General features: G+C 36.4%; 2 long non-coding RNA genes across 2 annotated transcripts; both read left to right on the top strand.

Moving 5' to 3' along the window:
- The first annotated feature begins 8,207 nt into the window (after nucleotides 1-8,207).
- Nucleotides 8,208-12,445, top strand: LOC145006601 (uncharacterized). Its single transcript, XR_013662962.1, has 6 exons — nucleotides 8,208-8,476; nucleotides 8,558-8,767; nucleotides 8,879-9,016; nucleotides 9,397-9,836; nucleotides 10,675-12,136; nucleotides 12,225-12,445. It is a non-coding gene; the product is annotated as an uncharacterized LOC145006601 (long non-coding RNA).
- Nucleotides 12,446-15,745: 3,300 nt separating this feature from the next.
- Nucleotides 15,746-17,794, top strand: LOC145005722 (uncharacterized). Its single transcript, XR_013662659.1, has 3 exons — nucleotides 15,746-16,121; nucleotides 16,479-17,119; nucleotides 17,310-17,794. It is a non-coding gene; the product is annotated as an uncharacterized LOC145005722 (long non-coding RNA).
- Nucleotides 17,795-22,900: the final 5,106 nt, after the last annotated feature.

The raw sequence follows: 22,900 nt of genomic DNA, 5'->3' as shown, positions 1-22,900 counted from the left end.
CTGGGCATGAATCATGGGGCCACCGCGACTCAACTTGCCGAGTCGCAAGGACAACTCGGCGAGTCCCAACTCGACTCGGTCCACCTGTCAAAAACCTTTCTAACACTCTGTGACTCACTGAGTCACCCACAACTCGGCAGGACTACCCACTGGGTGGTCTTAAGGACAATGTTCAAGCGACTCGTCGAGTCTGTTCTTCAGACTCGGCGAGTCCATGCCATGCATCAGCTAAAACTGGCTTTTGCGGTCAGATCCGTTCCAAACACACATAGATCTGGCCTTCCTAAGCTCATTTATCACGTAAAGTCTCAGTCTTGGTCGCCACGCAACGCATACAAGGCTCATTTTGGAGAAATAACCTCTAATATGGCAACCCTAGCTTCCAACTCAAAAGAATGGACATAAAGCTTGTTATTTGGGGCCTTCTGGACCTGCTAAGGTCCAGATCTAGGTTCCATATCTCTATGGGACCTTTCATACTTCCAATTCAAGCCAAATAAGGCAAGAAGAAACCCTAGATTTGACACATCAACCAAAATACGAAGTTTAGCTCTGAAAGTTACCTCAAGAAGGTTCCCTTGATGAAATAGAAGCAGATCCAAGCTCCCCAACTCTTCAAGCTTGATCTTCTCCTTCCTTTCTTGCAATAACACACAAAATGATGAACAAATAGCCTCTTATCTCACTCACAAAGTCTCTCAGCCGTTTGGGTGCACTCAGGGCTCAAGGTGGCCGCAAATGAAGGCCATAAGGTCCTTTAAATAGGGCTTAGGACCAAGAAATTAGGGTTTCATTAAACAGCGCGGACTCGCCGAGTCCATCCTTTGGACTCACCGAGTCCGGACGCGAACCTCCGTCCAAAACCACGACCCAACTCAGCGAGTTCGACCTCCAACTCGCCGAGTCCCTCACAAAATACCAATAATATATGAATAAAAGATACCTGGAAATCCGGGCTGTTACAATTCTCCCCCACTAGAACAAGACTTCGCCCTCGAAGTCCCGCTAGGCAAATAGCTCCGGATGCTGCTCACGCACATCACGTTCCGGCTCCCAGGTCATCTCTGATCCCTTCCGATGCTGCCACTGAACCAATACCAGGGGTACCTCCTTGTTCCTCAAAACCTTGATCTTTTTATCTCTGATGGCTACTGGTCTCTCAGCATAATTCAGGCTCGCATCCACCTGAATATCCCCTAAAGAAACCACTGCTGATTCGTCGGCTATACACTTTCTCAACTGCGACACATGGAAAGTGTCGTGGATCTGCCCCAACACTGCTGGCAAATCTAAACGGTAGGCTACCCGGCCCACCCTCGCGATCACACGGAAAGGACCAATATATCGGGGCCCCAACTTGCCCCTCTTCTTGAATCGAATCACTCCTTTCCAAGGAGAGACCTTCAGGAGTACAAGATCACCAACTTGAAACTCAAGCTCGGACCGGCGTCTGTCTGTATAACTCTTCTGTCGGCTCTGAGCAGTCAACAACCTCTGCCTGACCAGCTGAATCTGCTTGGTCGTCTGAAGTACGATCTCCGTGCTACCCATAACCTGCTGTCCTACCTCACCCCAACAGATGGGGGTGCGACACCTCCACCCATACAACAGCTCAAAGGGTGGCATACCAATGCTCGAATGATGACTGTTGTTATACGAGAACTCTGCTAAAGGTAGATAGGTGTCCCAGCTTCCTCCGAAATCCAACACATATGCCCGAAGCATGTCCTCGAGCGTCTGAATCGTCCGCTCACTTTGACCGTCTGTCTGGGTATGATATGCAGTACTGAAATGTAACCTAGTACCCAACTCCTCATGAAACTTCTTCCAGAACCTGGAAGTGAAACGCACGTCACGGTCCGAAATAATCGAGATCGGTACTCCATGCCGTGATACTACCTCCCTCACATATAACTCGGCCAACTTCTCCGCAGAAGAGCTCTTGCTGATGGCTAGAAAATGAGTGTTCTTCGTCAGCTTATCCACGATCACCCAAATCGCATCGACTCCCCTCGCAGTCCGCAGTAACTTGGTGATGAAATCCATAGTGATTTGTTCCCACTTCCATTCGGGAATCTCTAGCGGTTGCAGCTTACCGTGCGGTCGCTGGTGCTCGGCCTTGACTTGCCGACAATTCAAGCACCTCTCGACAAACCAAGCGACATCCCTTTTCATACAGGGCCACAAACGGTACCCAAATACGACCCTGAAAAGTCATAAGCCCTCGACCATCCGTGACGAATTCTGATACCTGACCTACAACCCGCTCCTTCTTCTGATGTTCTGGCTTCGCAGCCTCTGCCTGAGCTCCTCGAATAATATCCAAAATCGGGGTCAATACCATCAATCTCATACAAATATCTCGGATCGGGGCGCTTTCCGCCCTACGGCTCAACGCGTCGGCTACCACATTAGCCTTGCCCGGGTGGTACAGGATCTCACAATCGTAATCCTTCACCACATTGAACCACCTCCTCTGTCGCATATTCAGATTTGGCTGATCCATCAAGTACTTCAAGCTCTTATGGTCCGTGTATAGCATACACCGAACCCCATACAAATAGTGTCACCAGATCTTGAGGGCAAACACCATAGCCCCCAATTCCAGGTCGTGGGTGGGATATCTCGACTCATGAGGCTTCAACTGCCTCGAAGCGTACGCTATCACATGACCCCTCTGCATAAGCACCGCCCCAAACCCGATATAGAGGCATCACAGTACACCACAAAATCCTCCATCCCTTCCAGGAGTGCAAGCACCGAAGCCTCGCACAATTTCTGACGAAGCGTCTCGAATGAGGACTGCTGCTCCGGTCCCCATGAAAACGTAACACCCTTCCGGGTCATCCTAGTAAGTGGCACAGCGATCTTGGAGAAATCCTTGATAAACCTGCGATAATATCTAGCCAAACCCAGAAAACTCCTGATCTCAGTGGGCGATCTCGGCACCTCCCACCTCAACACCGCCTCAATCTTGGCCGGGTCGACCAATATCACTTTCTGGTTAACAAGATGCCCGAGGAACTGGACCTCTCGTAACCAGAAATCACACTTGGAGAACTTGGCATACAGTCTCTCCGATCTCAAAACCCCAAGAATCTCCCTCTAATGTTCCTCATGCTGATCCCTAGTCCTCGAATACACCAGAATATCATCGATGAATACGATCACCGACCGATCCAGCATCGGCCGGCACACCCGGTTTATAAGATCCATGAACGCGGTCGGGGCATTGGTGAGCCCAAAAGGCATCACCACAAACTCATAATGCCCATAACGAGTCCTGAAAGCAGTCTTATGGATATCTTCCTCTCGAACCCTCATCTGATGATACCCCGACCTCAAGTCAATCTTGGAAAACCAAGATGCCCCCTGCAACTGATCGAACAGATAGTCGATCCTAGGTAACGGATACCGGTTCTTAACCGTCAACTTGTTCAACTCCCAATAATCGATACACATCCGGTGTGAACCATCCTTTTTCTTGACGAACAAAATCGGCGCTCCCCAAGGTGAGCTACTCAGTCGAATGAATCCCTTTCCCAACAGCTCCTGAAGCTGCGAGGATAACTCCTGCATTTCCGGCGGAGCGAGACGATAAGGCGCCTTGGCGATGGGCGCCGCTCCCGGAACCAAATCGATACGAAACTCCACTTGCCTCTCCGGAGGCACACCCGGTAACTCTTCAGGGAACACATCCGAAAACTCGCATACAACCGGAACGTCATCAATCGAATTGGGCCTCCCCGCGGCCACTCGAGTATCCATCACATAGGCTATGAATCCATTACAGCCCTGCTGCAAACTCTGCCTTGCCCTGGCAGCCGAACAAAACGCCAATCCACACCGGGTCCCCTCGCCCATAAACCGTGAGCACTCCCCCACTAGGGTCTCGAATCATCACCAGCTGTCTCTCGCAGTCAATGACTGCTCCAAACTTACTCAACCAGTCCATGCCCACAATAACGCAAACATCTCCCATAGCTATAGGAACCAAGTCTATAGGGAACTCGACCCCAAAAATCTCGAGCACGCATCCTTGAATCACCTCGGTGGAGTATTCCGCTTTCTCATTTGCTATAGCAACTCGCAGGGGTCGACTCATCACCTCCTGATCAATACCGATGTGATGGCTAAAAGCCAACGAAACAAAAGACCGACTCGCACCCGAGTCAAATAATACCAAAGTAGTCACATAATTCACAAGAAAAGTACCTACGCATATTATAATATAAGCACAATATCTCAGTATAAATGTAAATACATGAAAGAATACATACCGGCTACGACATCAGGCGCCGTGCGGACCTCCTCTGCAGTCAACTAGAAAGCTCTCCCACGAGCCTTCGGAGCCTCGGCCTTCACTGGCCGAACCTCGGGAACCCTGGCAGCAGGCGTAGATCCCTGGCGAAGCTGGGGGCACTCGGCCTTCCGATGGCCGGTCTGGTTGCAATGAAAGCAAACCATGAATCCCTTGGGGAAATCCCTATTAATGTGCCCCTCCTTGCCACACTTGTAGCAAGCACCCGATCGACATGCCCCCTCGTGACCCTTGCCGCACTTTCCGCAAGTGCGGCCCTTCTGACCTCCGGATCTCGAATCGGCGGACTTGGTCCGCTTGGCTGCCGGCTGAGACTGAGCCGGCCGCCGATCCACCTGTTGAGACTCGGCCTCCTCCCTGGCCTGGGTCTCCAACTCGATCTCACGCTTCCTGGCATTCGCCTGAAGCTCAGCAAAAGTCTGATATGATGAGTTCGATACGAACTCCCGGATATCCCTCCTCAGCACTCCCAAATACCGACTCATCCGAGCCTGTTCCGTGGACACCTACTCGGGGCAGAACATCGCCCTCTCATGAAACTTCCGCGTGATCACTGTAACATAATCATTACCCTGCTTGAGGATCAAGAACTCCTGAACCAACCGTTCCCTCTCCACCGGGGGAACATACTCGTCTCTGAACATAGCAGTAAACCTCTCCCAAGTCACAACTGAGACCTCTGCCAGAGTGAAGTTTGCCGTCACGAACTTCCACCAATCCTTTGCTCCCAGGCGGAGCTGGTTCAAGGCGAACCGTACCCTCAGATGCTCCAGACATGAACAAGTGTAGAAGCATCCCTCGATATCAGCAATCCATCTCACCGCAGCGATCGGATCCTGCGTCCCGTCAAACTCCGGTGGCTTCGTGTTGCTGAACTCTCGGAACAGCAACGAGTCACCTCCATGTGGTTTGGCAGCGGCCACAGCTGCAGCGGCGGCGGCCTCAATCAACGCGGCGTACCGCTCATCAAATGTCTCCATCAGCGTGGTCTTAATAGACCCAAATATCTCCGGAATCTCGGCCCGGATCGCTGCAGCTACCTCCTCGTGAATCATCTGACGAAGCTCCTCGTCAGTCACACTACTCGTACCAGGTCTGTGTCGTGGTCCAACCATGATGTCACTGAAATACAATATAAAAATATCAGAGACTCTATCAGGCATAATCGCACTCGATAACGCAGTCCTACTCAGTCTCCGATACCCAGGGACTCTTACTTGGGCTGCCCACTGACCCGGTGTCCTTAGTAGTACGGGTCCAATACTACCAATTACATCGCGTCAGTATTCACCCCAAGTCGTCCTCCCCAAACCCCGAATCCTGAGTACTCTATTATTGTCATACACTAGTTACCCACTCGCTCTCAACCACCTCATAGAAGCAGGTTTCCCTAGACTAAGGCATCACAAAATCAGGCCACTCTAGTCCTAATATGTATACCTAGTCTACTAGCATGTGTATCATATCATATCATATCTCATAACACATATTGTAAGAGTATTTTGGGGATTTTACCGTTCGGGCGCTGGCTGACCGTACACACTCATTCTCCTTTGGTTGTCTCAAAATCACTTATCAAATTTTACTGATTTATTAATTAAAATTTTCTCAAATCCCTGGTTTGAGTTCAGTTACGCCTGAAGGTGTACCCGAATCCCTCAAACCAAGGCTCTGATACCAACTTGCAAGGACATAAATTTCAAAACCATTTTTTCTTTCATTTTTACAATCATCAAAACATCGAGTAATAAATTTAGGTTCCAATGTAACAGTTTTGTCACGATCGTTTACATAACAAAGATCACAAAATGGTTTCCCCGAGTGTGTGTACGATCACGCCGGCGCCTTCCCACGGTTCTCGCTAGTACCTGAAACACATAACACAACAACTGTAAGCATAAATGCTTAGTGAGTTCCCCAAAATACAACCTACGCACATACGCCTTTCCAGGCCCTGACCTTCCGGTCCATGTGTCTCAGGGGACTTCCGTCCCGCCTGGGTAAACCTTCCGGTCCTACCCACGTCAACCTTATGGTCCATATTACCACGCCTTCCAGCCCATAACATATTGCCTTCCGGCCCATATCAAGCATGTCATACATGACACATATAACGAATAACTTGTTACACATAAAGCATATATCTCATATCATATTCGACCTTCCGGTCACACAGTCAAACCCTTCCGGGTACAGTATAGTGAGAAGACTCACCCTGTATGTCTCGATAACTTGTGAACCCTGGAAATCACTCGTGCTCGAACCCACGAGCTGTAATCCTCCTATGACATCATATATCTATAATTATTACTTGTACCACTAAGGTTGACCATCCTTATCAAGTCAACACTGGTCAACAGTCTTTGGTCAAATTGACCGGACTCGGCGAGCGCACTATAGTGACTCGGCGAGTCTACGCGTTTTCTCCAACTCGCAAGGATTTTCCCTTTGACTCGTCGAGTACTCCCCTGACTCGACGAGTTCCACCTGGGCATGAATCACGGGGCCACCGCGACTCAACTCGCCGAGTCGCAAGGACAACTCGGCGAGTCCCAACTCGACTCGGTCCACCTGTTAAAAACCTTTCTAACTCTCTGTGACTCACTGAGTCACCCACAACTTGGCAGGACTACCCACTGGGTGGTCTTAAGGACAATCTTCAAGCGACTCGTCGAGTTTCTTCTTCAGACTCGGCGAGTCCATGCCATGCATCAGCTAAAACTGGCTTTTGCGGTCAGATCCGTTCCAAACACAAATAGATCTGGCCTTCCCAAGCTCATTTATCACGTAAAGTCTCAGTCTTGGTCGCCATGCAACGCATACAAGGCTCATTTTGGAGAAATAACCTCTAATATTGCAACCCTAGCTTCCAACTCAAAAGAATGGACATAAAGCTTGTTATTTGGGGCCTTCTGGACCTGCTAAGGTCCAGATCTAGGTTCCATATCTCCATGTGACCTTTCATACTTCCAATTCAAGCCAAATAAGGCAAGAAGAAACCCTAGATTTGACACATCAACCAAAATACGAAGTTTAGCTCTGAAAGTTACCTCAAGAAGGTTCCCTTTATGAAATAGAAGCAGATCCAAGCTCCCCAACTCTTCAAGCTTGATCTTTTCCTTCCTTTCTTGCAATAACACACAAAATGATGAACAAATAGCCTCTTATCTCACTCACAAAGTCTCTCAGCCGTTTGGGTGCACTCAGGGCTCAAGGTGGCCGCAAATGAAAGCCATAAGGTCCTTTAAATAGGGATTAGGACCGGGAAATTAGGGTTTCATTAAACAGCGCGGACTCGCTGAGTCCATCCCTTGGACTCGCCGAGTCCGGACGCGAACCTCCGTCCAAAACCGCGACCCGACTCGGCGAGTTCGACCTCCAACTCGCCGAGTCCCCTCACAAAATACCAAAAATATATGAATAAAAGATATCTGGAAATCCGGGCTGTTACACATAGCGTATTTTTTCTCACTTTCCTTTCCTTCACTAAAACCTAATGAGTGTGTGGGAAACCCCCTCACTAATTTATTTTTTTTTAAATATATTTCATACATATTTTATACTTATTTTGTAGGGAATTAAAAACGATAAATTTTAATATATTTTAATATTTTTTTAGTATTTATATAATTTTATAAATATTAAAAAGAATAAAAAAAAAAAAAAAAAAATAGAAAACGAATCAGAAGAAATAGTAGGGCACCCCTCCCACCTTGGGATGCTCCCTCACCGACCGTGCGTTGTTCCGGTAAGAAAGAAACCCTCCCACACGTGTTTCGGGCTCCATACCCTCCGCTTAATAAGTCACAACTAAGCGGCAAACCTGTGGGTCACTGGGTTGATTTTGAGGATTTTATTAATTGTTTATTGTTTATAATATAATGCTTGCACCAACCGACTATATAATTGTTTGCCTCGATTCCTCCGCTTCTCTTTCATCCTGAATGCCTGAAACACACTCCTCAGCCACCGTGAAACCCACTTACCGACAAAGACCCCACACCTTCACCTTCCACTTCACCATACGAACAACATCCACCACCACCATCAGCCCCCTTCCTCTATGCTCAGTTCCAGAAAGTTATCGAGGACTTAACAGAAACTGAAAAATGGGGTGTTTCGGTTTTGCTGGCTTGGTTTAGATTTATTCAAATGGTATGACTGTTGTTTTGTTTGGGCTACTGATGCATATATTCTACCTCCTGAACAAAAGGTGTTTCATGATTTGTGTTGCAGAAGGAGCTTGAAGCGTTCCGATTTCTTGATCGGGAATAAGTTGGGAGAAGGGTCATTTGATGTTGTTAATCTGGGGTGGTGTTTAAGTATGTCACCGTAGAAGAAAGAACCAGGGAATGTGGAAGTGAGATGCAGCTCTAAAAGGATGAAATCTTTAAAGAAAAGGTCATTCTAAAACAGGAGAGGATTTTGACGTTTTTATCAACGAAGGTATCATTTGTTTCCTATTTTTTGATTCAACTGCTTTTGCATGAGTGATTGACTAATCAATACAGTTTTAGTCGCTATTTTGATTCGTATTTCCGTTGTGTAATTTACTAGGTACAATTGGAGTTGAAGGTGCTATAGAATGTGGAGAATTTCAAGAGTGGTTAACCAGAGAGTTTCTTGGGACTTTTGATTCCGACAATACTACTTCACAAATTAAAGGGGGAGAAATGACTTGTGTGGAAGTTTGAGGTAAATCTTGATTTTCAAATTCAAGTGGCTTCACTACATACTATGATGTATGATTGTATGAACATATGATTGCCACATAATTGCCTTGACATTCTGGTTTTTCTTTTTAATATAATTGCCATGCACATAAACGATTCACCAGTGAAACCTCTAATAACTCTAAAAGTGGTCAATTTGTAAAATATTATAAACCACGCGTGTTTTTATTGGAAAAAGTATGAGCAATTGTTTAAACCACAAAACTGCTTAAAATCCCTTTAGTATTTGCATACTTGTTTGATTTTATCCTTGTTGTTTTAAATGTTGGTCAATGGCCTGGTGGGGGTATCCTTTTGCATAATTGAAAGTTTTTCTGTTAACTTCATTTTCCATCCTTGCAGATTGAATTTCAATGGCTTCCAATTATTCGTGTAGTATGTCCTGGCTTCTCATCATTCTAATGCTTACAACAATGGCATTTTCTTAAGTTTTAGAGGCGAAGAGACTCGTGATTCTTTTACGGATCATCTTTATGACACATTAAAGTGATCATGAATTGCTACTTTAGGGATAACAAAGAAATCAAGAGAGGTGAGGAACACCAGGTGGAGATAGAGAGAGCAATCAAAGAATCTAGGGTTTCAATAGTTGTATTGTTTACAACACTATGCAACTTCCATTTGGTGCTTCAATTTTGTGTCATGTTGATCTTTGATGTGAGGAAACAAAATAAAACCTTTGCAATCGAAGTCAAAGTTTTTTCAAGATAATAGATCACAACATGAGCATGTGGAAGAAACTTTGAAGAGGTTGCTGACTTGGCCGACATGGTTTTGCATGGGTATGCTTCTTTGTTTTATTTTTAATCTAATTATTACCACAATACAGTTCCACTAATCAATAAATTGAAATTTTTTGTATCTAGTTAGGGTGAAACTTTTGTTGATAAATGTATCAATAAATCATAACATATGAATCAGTAAAAGATCTATCTTTGACAGATGCGTTTGGAAAGTATGTGAAAAAGTAATTTGATGGAAACAAATGAAATTGATGTAATTCACATGATTATTAGAGAATAAATATGTGATTTTTTTTACTTCATATAGTTATAGGAAAAAAGTAAAAAAAGTTACTGTGATGATTTCCTTTTACTATGTCAACAAATCTACATTTGAATGCTTCTTAATACACTCTACACAAGTTGACTCATGAGTCTTGACTAGGGCTAAGGGAGTTTATTTTATTTTATTTTTTCTTTCTTTTGGATAAAATTACCCGCGGATATCTATGTCAAGTCAATTAATGTAATTAAGAAAATAGCAGTTTTTTCCCTTCAACATAACTTTAGGCCTTTATTTTAGAGAGCCTTTACTACTCGACTGTAAGGAATTTGATTTAAATAAGTCTCATTAATCTATCACCATTTGTTCTATGCATTTAAAATTTCATTTGTTATTAAATTAAAGAAAAACTCTATACCATTGTAAATACTTTTGATCATGTTTTAGTTAAAATCTTGATCTTTTACTAGAAACTTTAATGGCAATCAAATTTAAACATATCTTAGTAGCACATTACAGTTGGAAAGTTAATTATTCAATATTTCCATTCAATTGTATCAAAGAATCTCTAAATGTCATCTTATGAACTTGTTCAACTTTTTTGTGTTGTCCCAGGTTTGAAATAGAGTTCTGAAGGAATTTGTTAACATCACTTTTATGCAGCTTGATCCAAAAGAAGTTCATGTTCCAATCGGATCCAAAAAAAGTTCATGTTCCAATGAATCTAATCGTCTAACGGGGACAACCACTTGATGCGAGGAGATCACTTCTAGTTAAATGGATCCAATGTTGAAATTTTAGCAATTTGCAGCATGGGTGGAAGTGGCAAAAGACTATATTGGTGAAATATATTTACGGCTCAAATGGGAGTTTTTTTTTGAAAACATGATTTTTGTTGAAGACATTAGTTGCAGTCTTGCAGACGTAAAAAATCTCATTTAAGATTGAGGCGGCCTTACAAACAAAAAGGGCACTTATTCTTCTTGATGGCATTCGCGAAACATAATCAGCTGGTTGCTTTACTTCGAACTGGGAAGATTAATGCACAAAGTAAGATTATAATAACAAGGGTACTAAATACAGACGAATAGTTCGAGTTAAGATTTTGGAGATGTCGAAAATACAAAATGAAATTATTGAATGATGATGAATCACTTGAGGTTTCAAAGGAAGAATACAACCGGAAAGATGTTAGTGAAAAAGGTCATATGTCAGGCACAAGGACCACAATGTATTGTCAGTTCAATAATAGTATATAAAGCCAATTACTACACAACCATATACTACATTAGAATTCTCAGTTGGTACTCGAGGCATAGAATCTCTATACATACGGAATCTTTGGTGAATTTTATTTCTGGATAAATTTCCAGTCATCAAACCTCAAGACTGATGCAGTTCAAAAGATGGATAGACTAAAATCGTTTATTCATGCTAAAAGTTTGTTCAGTTTATTGGGTCCTACGAGAACTTTTCAGAAGATTTAAGATGACTTGGTTCCATTTAAGAACCATACCTTCTGGTGGCTATAGATATGAGCTATAAAAAAGTGGAAGTATTTGAACCACTTATGGTAGAAAATTTGATATCCACTTTTTGTCTCTTATCCATTAGGTTCTCAATTTTCAATTCCTATAATCATTACAGTACTTGAATTTAGGCAATAGGCTATTTGAGTTTCTGCCTTGTTATGATCATCTTATATATCTTCGGGTCCTTGCTTGAGCTTATGCTCAAGACTTAAATGGCTTCTATAACTCCCAAGTAAACTTGCAGAATTGTATATCTACTACTGTAAGTCATTGGAGAAAATAAGTTTTCCAATCACATAGATTCACATTGCAAGAGTTTGGTTATGAAGGTTTTATTAGTTTTTCTGAAATTATACGATCTATCAAATTGGTGGCAGTAGCCAAACTTGAAGTTAATGATTTAGGACATGTGGCCACAAAAATATCAAAATCCCGAGGTGTGTCTTGTTGGTGATGAGGATTACACCAAAGGCAGAAGTTTGTGTGTCCACGTACATTATTTCTCTCTTAGTGGCTTTGCTGATAAGTGATAAATCCAAGTCAAGGTACAATAACATCACTTGGTAGCAGTTGGTTATTGGTTTACTTCTATTTGTTTACTACTATTAACAATATATATTATATCTACTGCAGATAGTAAATGTGTCCGAGAAAGGGGGCCAGTAGCATCCATGAGTGCTATTTCTAGACTTGGGTTGTGTGTGAAAGGTGCATTTGTGAACCCTAAAATATGAAATAACATTTTTCTTACTTTACATGGTTTTATGTCCATAGATACATATGCCACTGTGTTATGGTATTATTTGTTTCCCTAAACAACGGTCTTATTTTGGAATTTCCATAACTTCAAATTTCTAGATAAACGATTGTGTTATGATATTGTTTTATTCATCCTACCATAGTCTTATATTTTCTTCAAAAACAATCTTACAACAATATTTTATAGTTTTCCCGTTTCAAACTTAAACTTCGTACATGTAGCCATCTAACTTACATCTGCAACAGATCAAGGACAATACTAGTCTCTCAAAAATGCATTATGAGTCTAGCAGGCTTTATCTACCCTCATCTACATTGTTAATGAATTAGAGTTAATGAAAAGTGTTTTTTCATGGCTTAATTACGTCGTACTAATTTGATTGTTTTTTTTTTCTTTGGCGGCTTTTTGTATGAGTAGTCCAATCCAAATCACTCTTAAGGTATTTTTTTGCTATTTCTTGGATTTAACCTTTTTAAATTTTGGCTAAATGCAAGAAATAGAAATATACTTTCAAAATTTGTTTATTATAACGTCTTGTCTTCCATTTTTTATTTGTTATTACATCCTAAAAGTATCATGAAATATGATGAACTAGAGGTGGTTGTCCAAAAAGTGAAAAAGAATGAGTTAAATAACCCATCAGATGAGGTCAAGAGTGAATAACAATCGCGATGTAAAACTTACAACATCCAACTTTTATGTCCCTCCTTTACAGCATGTTTACATGTCCCTTTTTATGACTCTTATTTCGAACCATGTTAATTGAATCAAGTTCAATTGCCTAGAAAAGTGTTAAATGAAACATGAACAAAATCTTAAAATTTGTTTCAAATACCAGGACTATTGATTTCCATGGTGCTCGACTACTTATTGATTTTCATTTATGTCTGTTATTTATATATAAAATTTACACCTCTTAGATTTTTAACTCCATTGCGAAATTTTTTGATGGAATAAAAATATAGCGGAATTTAGAATCACATGCTACGGAATTTAGAATCACATGCTACTGACCTAAGCTTTCCACATCCATCACAATTAATATGTAGAATAAAGGTTGGACCAAAGCTCTGAACATGTGTTTGAACTGAGAAGTGAAAAAAATATACCGGTAACGAACCAAAAGTACAGAATAACTAACCAAAATATAACCAAAATATAAGGTATGGTATTGGTATTTTTGGTCACCCCTAGTTATAAAAACTAATATATAGCTTTTTTATTTGAATTAAACTTGAAAAAAAAATCTTTAAATCTACTAACACTTATTTTTGTAGATTAAGAAAGTACTTGTACCAAGTATGAAGAAACTTTCATTTATCAAAAAGTACCAAAACAAAATGACAAAAAAGTAAGAGCCTATGTATAAGGTATGGTACATGTTCGGTTCGGAAAAGTAGGTTTAGTTTGAACTTAGAAAAAGGAAAAATATTGAAATCAGTACCAAACTGAATAGCAAAACAAGAAACACTATACTAATTCGGTTCGGGAAAGTAAGTTTAGTTTGAACTTAGAAATGATAAAAAAAAAAAATACTAGAATCGATATCAAACCAAAAGTACTGAATAATGAACCAAAGTATATGGCAAGGTATTGGTATTTTTGGTCACCCCTAGTTATAAAAGCTAATATATAGTTTTCTTTTTTGAGTTAAACTTTGAAAATAAAATCTTTAAATCTATTAAGACTCATGTTTGTAGATTAAGAAGTAAGTACTTGTACTAATCATTTATTATATAAAAAAAAGTTCTCTATCTTCGTTAATTTATTCTTTTAATTTAGAAAAACTATGTTTTTCTCTATTAGTTAGAAACAAAAGATTACTATTAACTAAATTACAACAACTTTGTTTATTATGTATGAAAATATTTATATATTTCTTTCTAAGATAATTTGTAACATCAATGTCTTAAATGGTTTTGAAATCCATGTCCATATATGGAGAGCAAATATCATTGCTATTACAACAATATTACAAACTGTTTTGAAAAGTTAATGCGGAAACAATGTATATTTTAGAAACGAGAGACCTAGCTTTCTACATCTATTCCATCAATATTTTATAGAAATGATCGTCATACTAAAATATAATAGCTTTAAAGTTAGATTTAACAGTGGAGAGATCAACAATATATTTTTTTAGAAACAACAGGATGTAACATCTCCCTTTTTCAAAGGTTGGACCAAAGCTGCCAATTTTACCAAATAATAACGAAATGGCTTGAAGTATTTTTTCCCCAAGCAATGATTATTATTTATTATTATTATTATTTTTGCGGACTTGCTTCAAATGACTTGAAGTTTTTAATATAAGTTTTATACCTATTTATATCTCATTTCAGTTGTATCTAACTAGAAAAAGATTAATTTTTTAGTGTAAATTTGGAAATAACCAGCTATTATGAGTGTTTAGGCGGCTTAAGGTGTATTTGTAATATGTATTTTGTTGCCTATAACTCTAAGTAAAAAGAAAACAAGTAGTTGTGGTAGATTTCTAAAGGAAAGAAAAGCAAAGTGTAAAGTTTTCATAGACTCTATTGTCCCACATATCTTAAATTCTTTATAAATTAATATTTAGGCTTATAAATGAGTGATCAATCATTATATTTTTTCTATTAACGTTATTTAAAAATGTTATTTAAATTTATCATCAGTGTAGCATATGAGTTTTAACTTAGTATCAATATAAAAAATTATAAATTCACGTGTATACTTAAATACTTAATTTAATCATAATTAATATATTTAAAACTTTAAAAATTATCTATAAACTATACTATAATTAAATTATTAAAATACCAATTTACAGTCCCTTATATAATTAATCTCATGGTCTGATTCTTTTCCTCTTCATATTTCGCATAATCGATTATCAAAACAAGGTGATTGTGTATTCCTAATTAATTGTTAAACAATATATTTATCCCCTACAAACGATTTAGGAGATATATAATTATTCTCTTCTAAACAATTTTGTTTTTCCTATGCTTTTTTAGTTACAGTTACAAGTAAAATCACAGAAAATTAATTTCAATGTGAGTATTAATATTTTGTAAGGATTCATGATATAAATAGGCCAAGAATAACAATGTGAGAGAAAGATAATATAGTAATGTTACAAGTTATTTATTTTTTTAATAATAAAAAAATCAATTATTAGGTAGTGTTTTTATGTTTTAATTATATTAAATATGATTACATTTAGTATTTAGGTATATATGCGAATTAATTGGTTATATATATATATATATATATATATATATATATATATATATATATATATATATATATATATATTATTAAGGATATTGCCCAATTCTTGAAAATTAAGAGGTACCTATTTCCTCATGTACCATAATATTAATAATATTAAGCTTCTCTCTACACACGAACAATAGCCGCCATCACAAAATCGAAACCCTATTCTTTCCGTCTCCTTCCTACACACAACACTACTCAACAAATCAAAGCCACCTGAGATGGACCCTAAAACTTCGATCAAGATTCTGGGTTCTTGTAATAGATTAGTATGTTTAATCGATGGTACACGTGACATAATCATCTACAACCCGTCAACTAGAAGACATTTCAAGCCATTTCAATCACCTCAACAAGTTCTTCATTGCTGAAACCGGATCGAATTCGTGTATGGATTTGGGTGTGCATCAAAAAACCCTAATCGACCAAGCATATGGGCCAACTCACCTTTCCTGAAACCCCACATGGAGGAAACAAAAAGACAAACTCAGATGAAAATCGGGTAGCTGGAGGTTAGTTTTTCACACTGGTCTTTTCTTTTTCTACATTATTCTTTATTTTACATGTTCGTTTTGTATTTATCATCTGTCTGCATGTACCTCATAATTTTAAGCCATCGATTTGTCAATATTTTGAGTAAATAAAATTAGTTTACAGTGCTTTAAGGTAATACGTACCAAAACCTTCTACTATCATAACTTAACCTTTTTTTATTAATTAATTATGTGTTTTCATGTTGAAATTTTGATACAAGATTTTGATTTATAGGTTTGTTCCAGATGTCATTTTGCTGCTTAAACCCTTCTATTATAGAATGAAATTGAAGATTTTTTATAAACAATTTTTTATCAGATTGGATTTTTTTACAGATTTGAAGCTTCGGTTTCTCAAGCTATTGAAGAAATAGAGTAGTTGAGGTGAGCTCTACTGGTATGTGATTCATTTTGATATGGTTGAAAGTATCTTGATGATTATGTCTAGACGTTCACTTTCTTTGCATTGTTGAAGTTTCATATATAGTTCTTTGCCAATATTATAACTCATAAGTATCTAGAACAGTTGGCCATGTTATACATATAGTATTGTATTTGCAAATATATAAAATTGGGATTTTCATCTGTTTGTTTCTTATGCATATGACATTCATTTCATTTACCTGTTTAGGGCTAAATGAAAGGAATAGCATTGTACTGCAGATCTGCTGGAATGTCTGATCTGGCTCCTGGTTTAGAAAAGATTGCAAAACATTTTGAACATTTCTTTCTTAATCTTGCTTAACTATCGATCAAAGGAAGGTATGCACTTGATATTTTTAGTCTGCAACCAAGGTTAAAACTGTAAAAAGCATAGTAGATGATTGAGGAGGAGTTCTAGATTACCTTTTTGAAGAATGGATACACACATAAGTGAAAAGGAAGTTCCCTTGTACAAATTTGGAGAAAAGAGGAAGAATGGAGGATTTGTCTTTTCCTTTTCTGTTTGGTTCTCGAATTACTAGGCAACAAAAAAGGTAGACTAAACATAACTGGTTCTTTGCTTTTTGTTTTGTTTCAGATAACACAACTTGGTTCCTTGTGTGTGTTATGCTGCACTTAAACTTTGATATGTATCTTCTGTCATTACTTTGAAAGGTTTACTGTTAAAATACGATACATGATTGTTTTCATATGTTAAATAATGACTTCATTTTATAACAACAGATTTCTCTGATTGGTGCAATGTGGAAAGGTGGGAGAAGGAGATAGATTAGATAGAACTTCAAGGAATTACTGTGTCTCAATCATGTATTTGGTAAGAAACCATTTGATAGAAGTATTTAATGGTAAAATAAAGACTTTTTTATTTTGTGTATTACAATAGCCATTTTTTAATCAGCATGACTGTTTTTAATCGTACTGGTTGATGCCCATTAGTCTTTATTGATTTGGCCCTTTTCACAGTATTGGTTTAGGGCTCTCTTTTTCTGCCTCCAACCATTCCCTTCTTTTCCTTTAGTTTTGTCTTCTACCACAAGCATCACGTTGGCCTTTGAAGATGAGGATTAGGTGTTCTTTGTATTTTGGGTTTCATTCATAGGGATGTAATCCGGACATCCACCCTCTATGTGTTTCTTTGTAGTTACTTACCAAATTACACAGATTCTCATTTTATGTTGTCCATCAGATTGTTTGTATTTTCATATTTTGTGATCATTTTATTGTATCCCAATAAATTCTGAATGATAGGTTACGAAAAAATTAATAACTAAAAGTTGACTAGAAGATGAACAGGTTGGCATTAATTAACATGGGTTTCATTTTCATATAATCTATTACTTATAATAGCCTTTGTGCACCTCATTGTGTTCGGTCCTAAATACCGGTATTAGGAACTTTAGTATTCTAAATATTTCTTTGTTATGTAGGATTACAGTTATCTCAAGTCCCTTGAGTTCTTTAGTTGACTAATGGTTGATATTGAGTCAAGGTACCACGATTTCACTGGAAGTGATGTAGGGTTTGATTACAAATGATGTCATTCAAATAAATTTCAAAAAATCATCAACAACTTTGGCTCACTAACTCCCATCCTACATGCTTTAAACTTTGTATTATTGTAAATTTTATTAAGCTCAGTAAAGTTATCTATATTTTAATCTAAGAATGTTTTGGGATTGTATATATGATTATGTTACTTAATCTTTTAGTTATTTCTCCAAGTTAAAAACAACATTTAATGTTGGATCGTTTATATTTTGTTTTGTTAAATGGGCATAAGCAAAAATCGATTTTTTTTTTTAATAAAACTCATTTCAAACTTTCTAAACGTTTTAATCGTTTATATTGGTTTGGTATAATATAATTTGTATTATCTAACATATTATACTGCTACGGTTCATATCATATTCTATAAAAGTTATACTAATTACATAAAAAACTAAATGACATTTAATGGTTAGATCGGATTTTTTTTAAATATACGACATAATTGTAAGTAAATAAATAAAAGGAAAAAGTAAACTTATACCGTAACAATGATAAGAAATAGTTATATAATAAAGAGATAAATTGACGTTTCTTTTTTGTCACTCTACCTATAAAAGTACATTTGCACAACCATTTTTTATCATGAAAAAATAATGTGCTGTAATGTTGTGGATTTTTCATTTGTACATTTGAATTTTTTTTTTCCAAAAGTGTGATATAGTTTATTAATTTAAACACTAAACTAACGTTATCAGTTAAGTTAAATAAAATAATTTTCAATATAATTATAAAACATTATAAATATAAGTTAATTTGTATTATCAATTTGAAAGAATATAATATTTTATTATTCTCGAAAAGTATTTATATATTAATGGATAAACTTTTTTGAAAATGATCAAACTTACATTAAAAATATTTAAATATAAAATGAATTAAAAAAGACAATGATATTTATAGAGTGTGTGGTGATCCATACATAATAATTTTTAGCACAATAATTTGTATTTGAGTTGTATAGTATAAATATATATATATAAACCACTATTTTTTAATAAATGAATTTTTAAATATAAAAATATTTAATTTGTCACAGTAAAATATATTTCAATGTCTCAAGTACCATTTGTTGTAGATTATACTTTTTCATTTGTTGGTATATGTTGATATCTACATCAAACAAACAAAGAGTAATTTAATGATTTGTTCATATTCAATCAACTAAAAATTTAAACATATTTCATATATATAACTTTTATCTATGTACTATATTCCATTAACTATTCTACATTAAGGCCTAAGGAAAAAAAAAACTACATCATCAAGAGCAATTGATATTTGCTTATAAAACTATTACAAAATCTTGACCCATATTATATTATTGTGTAATGATAATTGATTGATATGTCTGTTTGAAGATGGCAAGTTCTCATTCAATATAAAGAGATAATTTCTAATTTGATTATATTTTATGATAATAATTAATAAAGCTCATGGACAAACAATTCAACATGTATGTATTTATCTTCCAAAATCGGTTTTCTCACTAGATCAATTTTATTGATATTGTCAAAAGGATATCATGTGCCGATACAAATGTATCAGTAAAGTTTGACGAATAATTTAAAGTCAATAAAATCTATACATCAAATATGATGTATAAACAAATGTTGCGCGATTAATAATATACAATCAACATGTGTTCGCACACATTTTTAGAATGTTAACTCTTCATTTTTTATTCTTATTTATTTCGTATTTGCTAGCATAAATCTTATTGATAATTGTTTACATTAGTGAATTGTTTACGGAAAAGAACTAATCGAATCTAGGAACTAACTTCTGGAAAAAAAAAATTGTACTCGTCGCTTGGCGCGGGTAAACGACTAGTATATATATATATATATATATATATATATATATATATATATATATATATATATATATATATATATATATATATATGCTTAGGTTATTTTGTTTTTACTAATTATTGTGCACCAGAATGCACATGGAATAAACTCAATGGTCATGATCTGATGGTCTATAACATTACAATTGGGTAACATGTTCCACATAATCACACAAATTTCAGCATAAGCATTTTAGTCAACTAACCTATATTAAAAAAAAAATGAAATTTTCGGATTTTTAGGGGTAACTAATTCCTTTATGTTTAAAAATATGAATATTTTAAATTAACTCAAATTTAAAAATCCGATTTTATTCTATCAAAATGACAGAATGCCAACAATAAACTATTAAATACATTTTTGATTTTATTCTTGTAGAATATATTTCCAATGCATATATTTTTGATAATTAACATGATTTAATAATTCTAGATATTATTCATATACATCCAAGTTGGGTCTATGATTTTAATTTTTAATACACATCCCAAAAAAAATATAAGTTCATACATATTCTTATAGACTAATATTCTTATGCATTCTAATATAGTTATACATATTCTAATAGAATATCATAAAAAATGAATAAAATTCTTGAAAAATAGCATTCTTGAATATATAATTCATGAACAAATACACTTGATCTTCTTTAGTTGTCCATATGATCCACTTGATCTTCACATATATACTTGTTGTTGAACTCGATTCCAAATATTTCTCTTGTATGATCAATATTAAATTCCTTCTCCATGCAATTCCGAAAGAATAAGATACATTATTTGTTAGTATTATCAATTAAACAAATATACTTGTTGTTAACAAACATTCTCAAAAGACATTCTAACATAATGCATTTATATAAATAAATTCTAAAAGAATACATTACAGAATGCACTGAAATCATAGTTTTTTCTTCTATATGCATAAACATTCTAAAGCATGTATAAATGTATTATGTCAGAATTACCAGCAACACATGTTTTATGTAATATTTATATTCTCATAGAATGAACATGTGTTTGCATTCTAATATGAAAAAAATCCCCAACTTAACCCTTTTCATGTAAATTCTGATAGAATGCCAGCTTAACCCTTTTCATCAAAGACAAATTTAGAACAATCAAGTATCAAGAACAAATAGAAAATCAAGAACAATCTATCATTATTTAAGTCAGATTCTAAATTAAAAAGTGAACTTGAATGATGGATATTTAAAATCAAAGAAGAATGAGAGCATAGTGGGTATACTAGTGAAATCAGAAATCAACAAGAAGGATAATCGGAAATCAAAGAATCGATCTAATAAAATATTAAATCACAACATATTATGTAATCCAATCAAATCTGAATTAAAAACATAATACAAAGGCTGATGTGATTTATGAAAGTGAGATTCACGATTATTTTATGAAAAGTTTGATAGAAATATTGAACAATAATATTTTGAGTAAAAAAGCTTCACTTTCTTAATGCTTTTGAAGATCTAACACAATTGTCAAGCTTTGAGGTTCATCAACTTTAACAATGGTATCAATTTATTTTTTCTCTAACTCAGATAACCTCCCTTCCCCACCTTGAAACCCATTTCCAACAACTTAAATCCCTTCCTTCCATCACTACTGTCTCCATTGTTATCAATTCTTGATTTGGTGACGAATCGAATGTAGAAGAACCAAATCATGAATTTTGTTGTTATGTTGATTTAAACAAAATCAAGACTTTTGGAACAACATGTTGGATTAGTGTCTAAGTTTATAACTATTTTGGTATGTAATTGACCCGATGGTGCATGGTCCTTTTGGGTTGCTTTCACCAAAGCAACTTGATAGGATGAATTATGAAGAGAAATGATTAATTACGATTTATTAATATATTATGAGTATAATATATTAAAGGAGAAATCATATTGTTTAATTAATATTAGTCAAGAATTAATTGATAATTAATTTTGTGGCTAAAAGAGATTAATTAAACTTAAGGGACTGGAACTGTAATTATAAGATAATTGCATTTGGGCTATGGATCACCTTGGAATAATAGGTTGGACGAATTCTATGGGGGAGACCCATTAGAAATCGTCCAAGGAATATTCTAAAAGGGTCCATGGGCTGCTTAGGGCTTAAGCAGTTAAATTAGGTTTTCCTAGTTGAAAACCCTAATAGCCTACATGTATATAAACTACCCTTAAGCCCCAAAAACGTGGCTAAGAGTTCCACTAGGGTCTCTGGATGTTTTGGGCAACCTCCTCTCTCCTTATTCTTCATCTTCTTGCTCTTGGTGTTTGTGAGCCATTAAAGGAGTGATACTTGTGACTCTAAGCTTTCTAAAGCCGATTCAAAGGAGGATTTGAGATTGTTATTGCTACATAAAAATCAAGGTAAGATCTAAACCCCATTCTTATGTTAATATGATTAATTGTATGCTAGATCTAGGGTTTATAGCTTTGGATATTCAATTGCATGTTCATTAGATAAACTAGATCTAAAAGCTATTAGGGTTTACATGTACACCATAGGAATGATGTTTTGCTCAAAACCCATCAGTGGTATCAGAGCCATGGCTGTTTGTTTGATGTATTTGATGCTATTGTGAATTATCCTTGCTTAAAGATCGAAATTTAGTGTTTCTGGGGGCTGAACTCGTCGAGTCCATAGATGAACTCGCCGAGTCGATGCCTGACTCTACGAGTCAGCTGGTCAGAAAGAGGGAAAATCGGGATTTTGTGCTTATTTGGCTGTGGGATAGTTACCAAGATGTTTTATATTATTATAAATCAGATTTTTATGATATTGGGTGATTATCTTTGCCAAAATTAAAGATAACTTCATATTAGTTATATAACTATTTCCTTATATGATTAGATTTAATTATTTGAATTTTTTGGTGAATTATCTTGCAAGAATTTGGACTAGG

Source organism: Lactuca saligna, chromosome 7, assembly GCF_052625555.1.
Source record: "Lactuca saligna cultivar CGN05327 chromosome 7, ASM5262555v1, whole genome shotgun sequence".
Taxonomy (NCBI): Eukaryota; Viridiplantae; Streptophyta; class Magnoliopsida; order Asterales; family Asteraceae; genus Lactuca; species Lactuca saligna.
The sequence above is the reverse complement of the archived record's forward strand: the minus strand, read 5'-3'. Positions and strand labels throughout refer to the sequence as shown.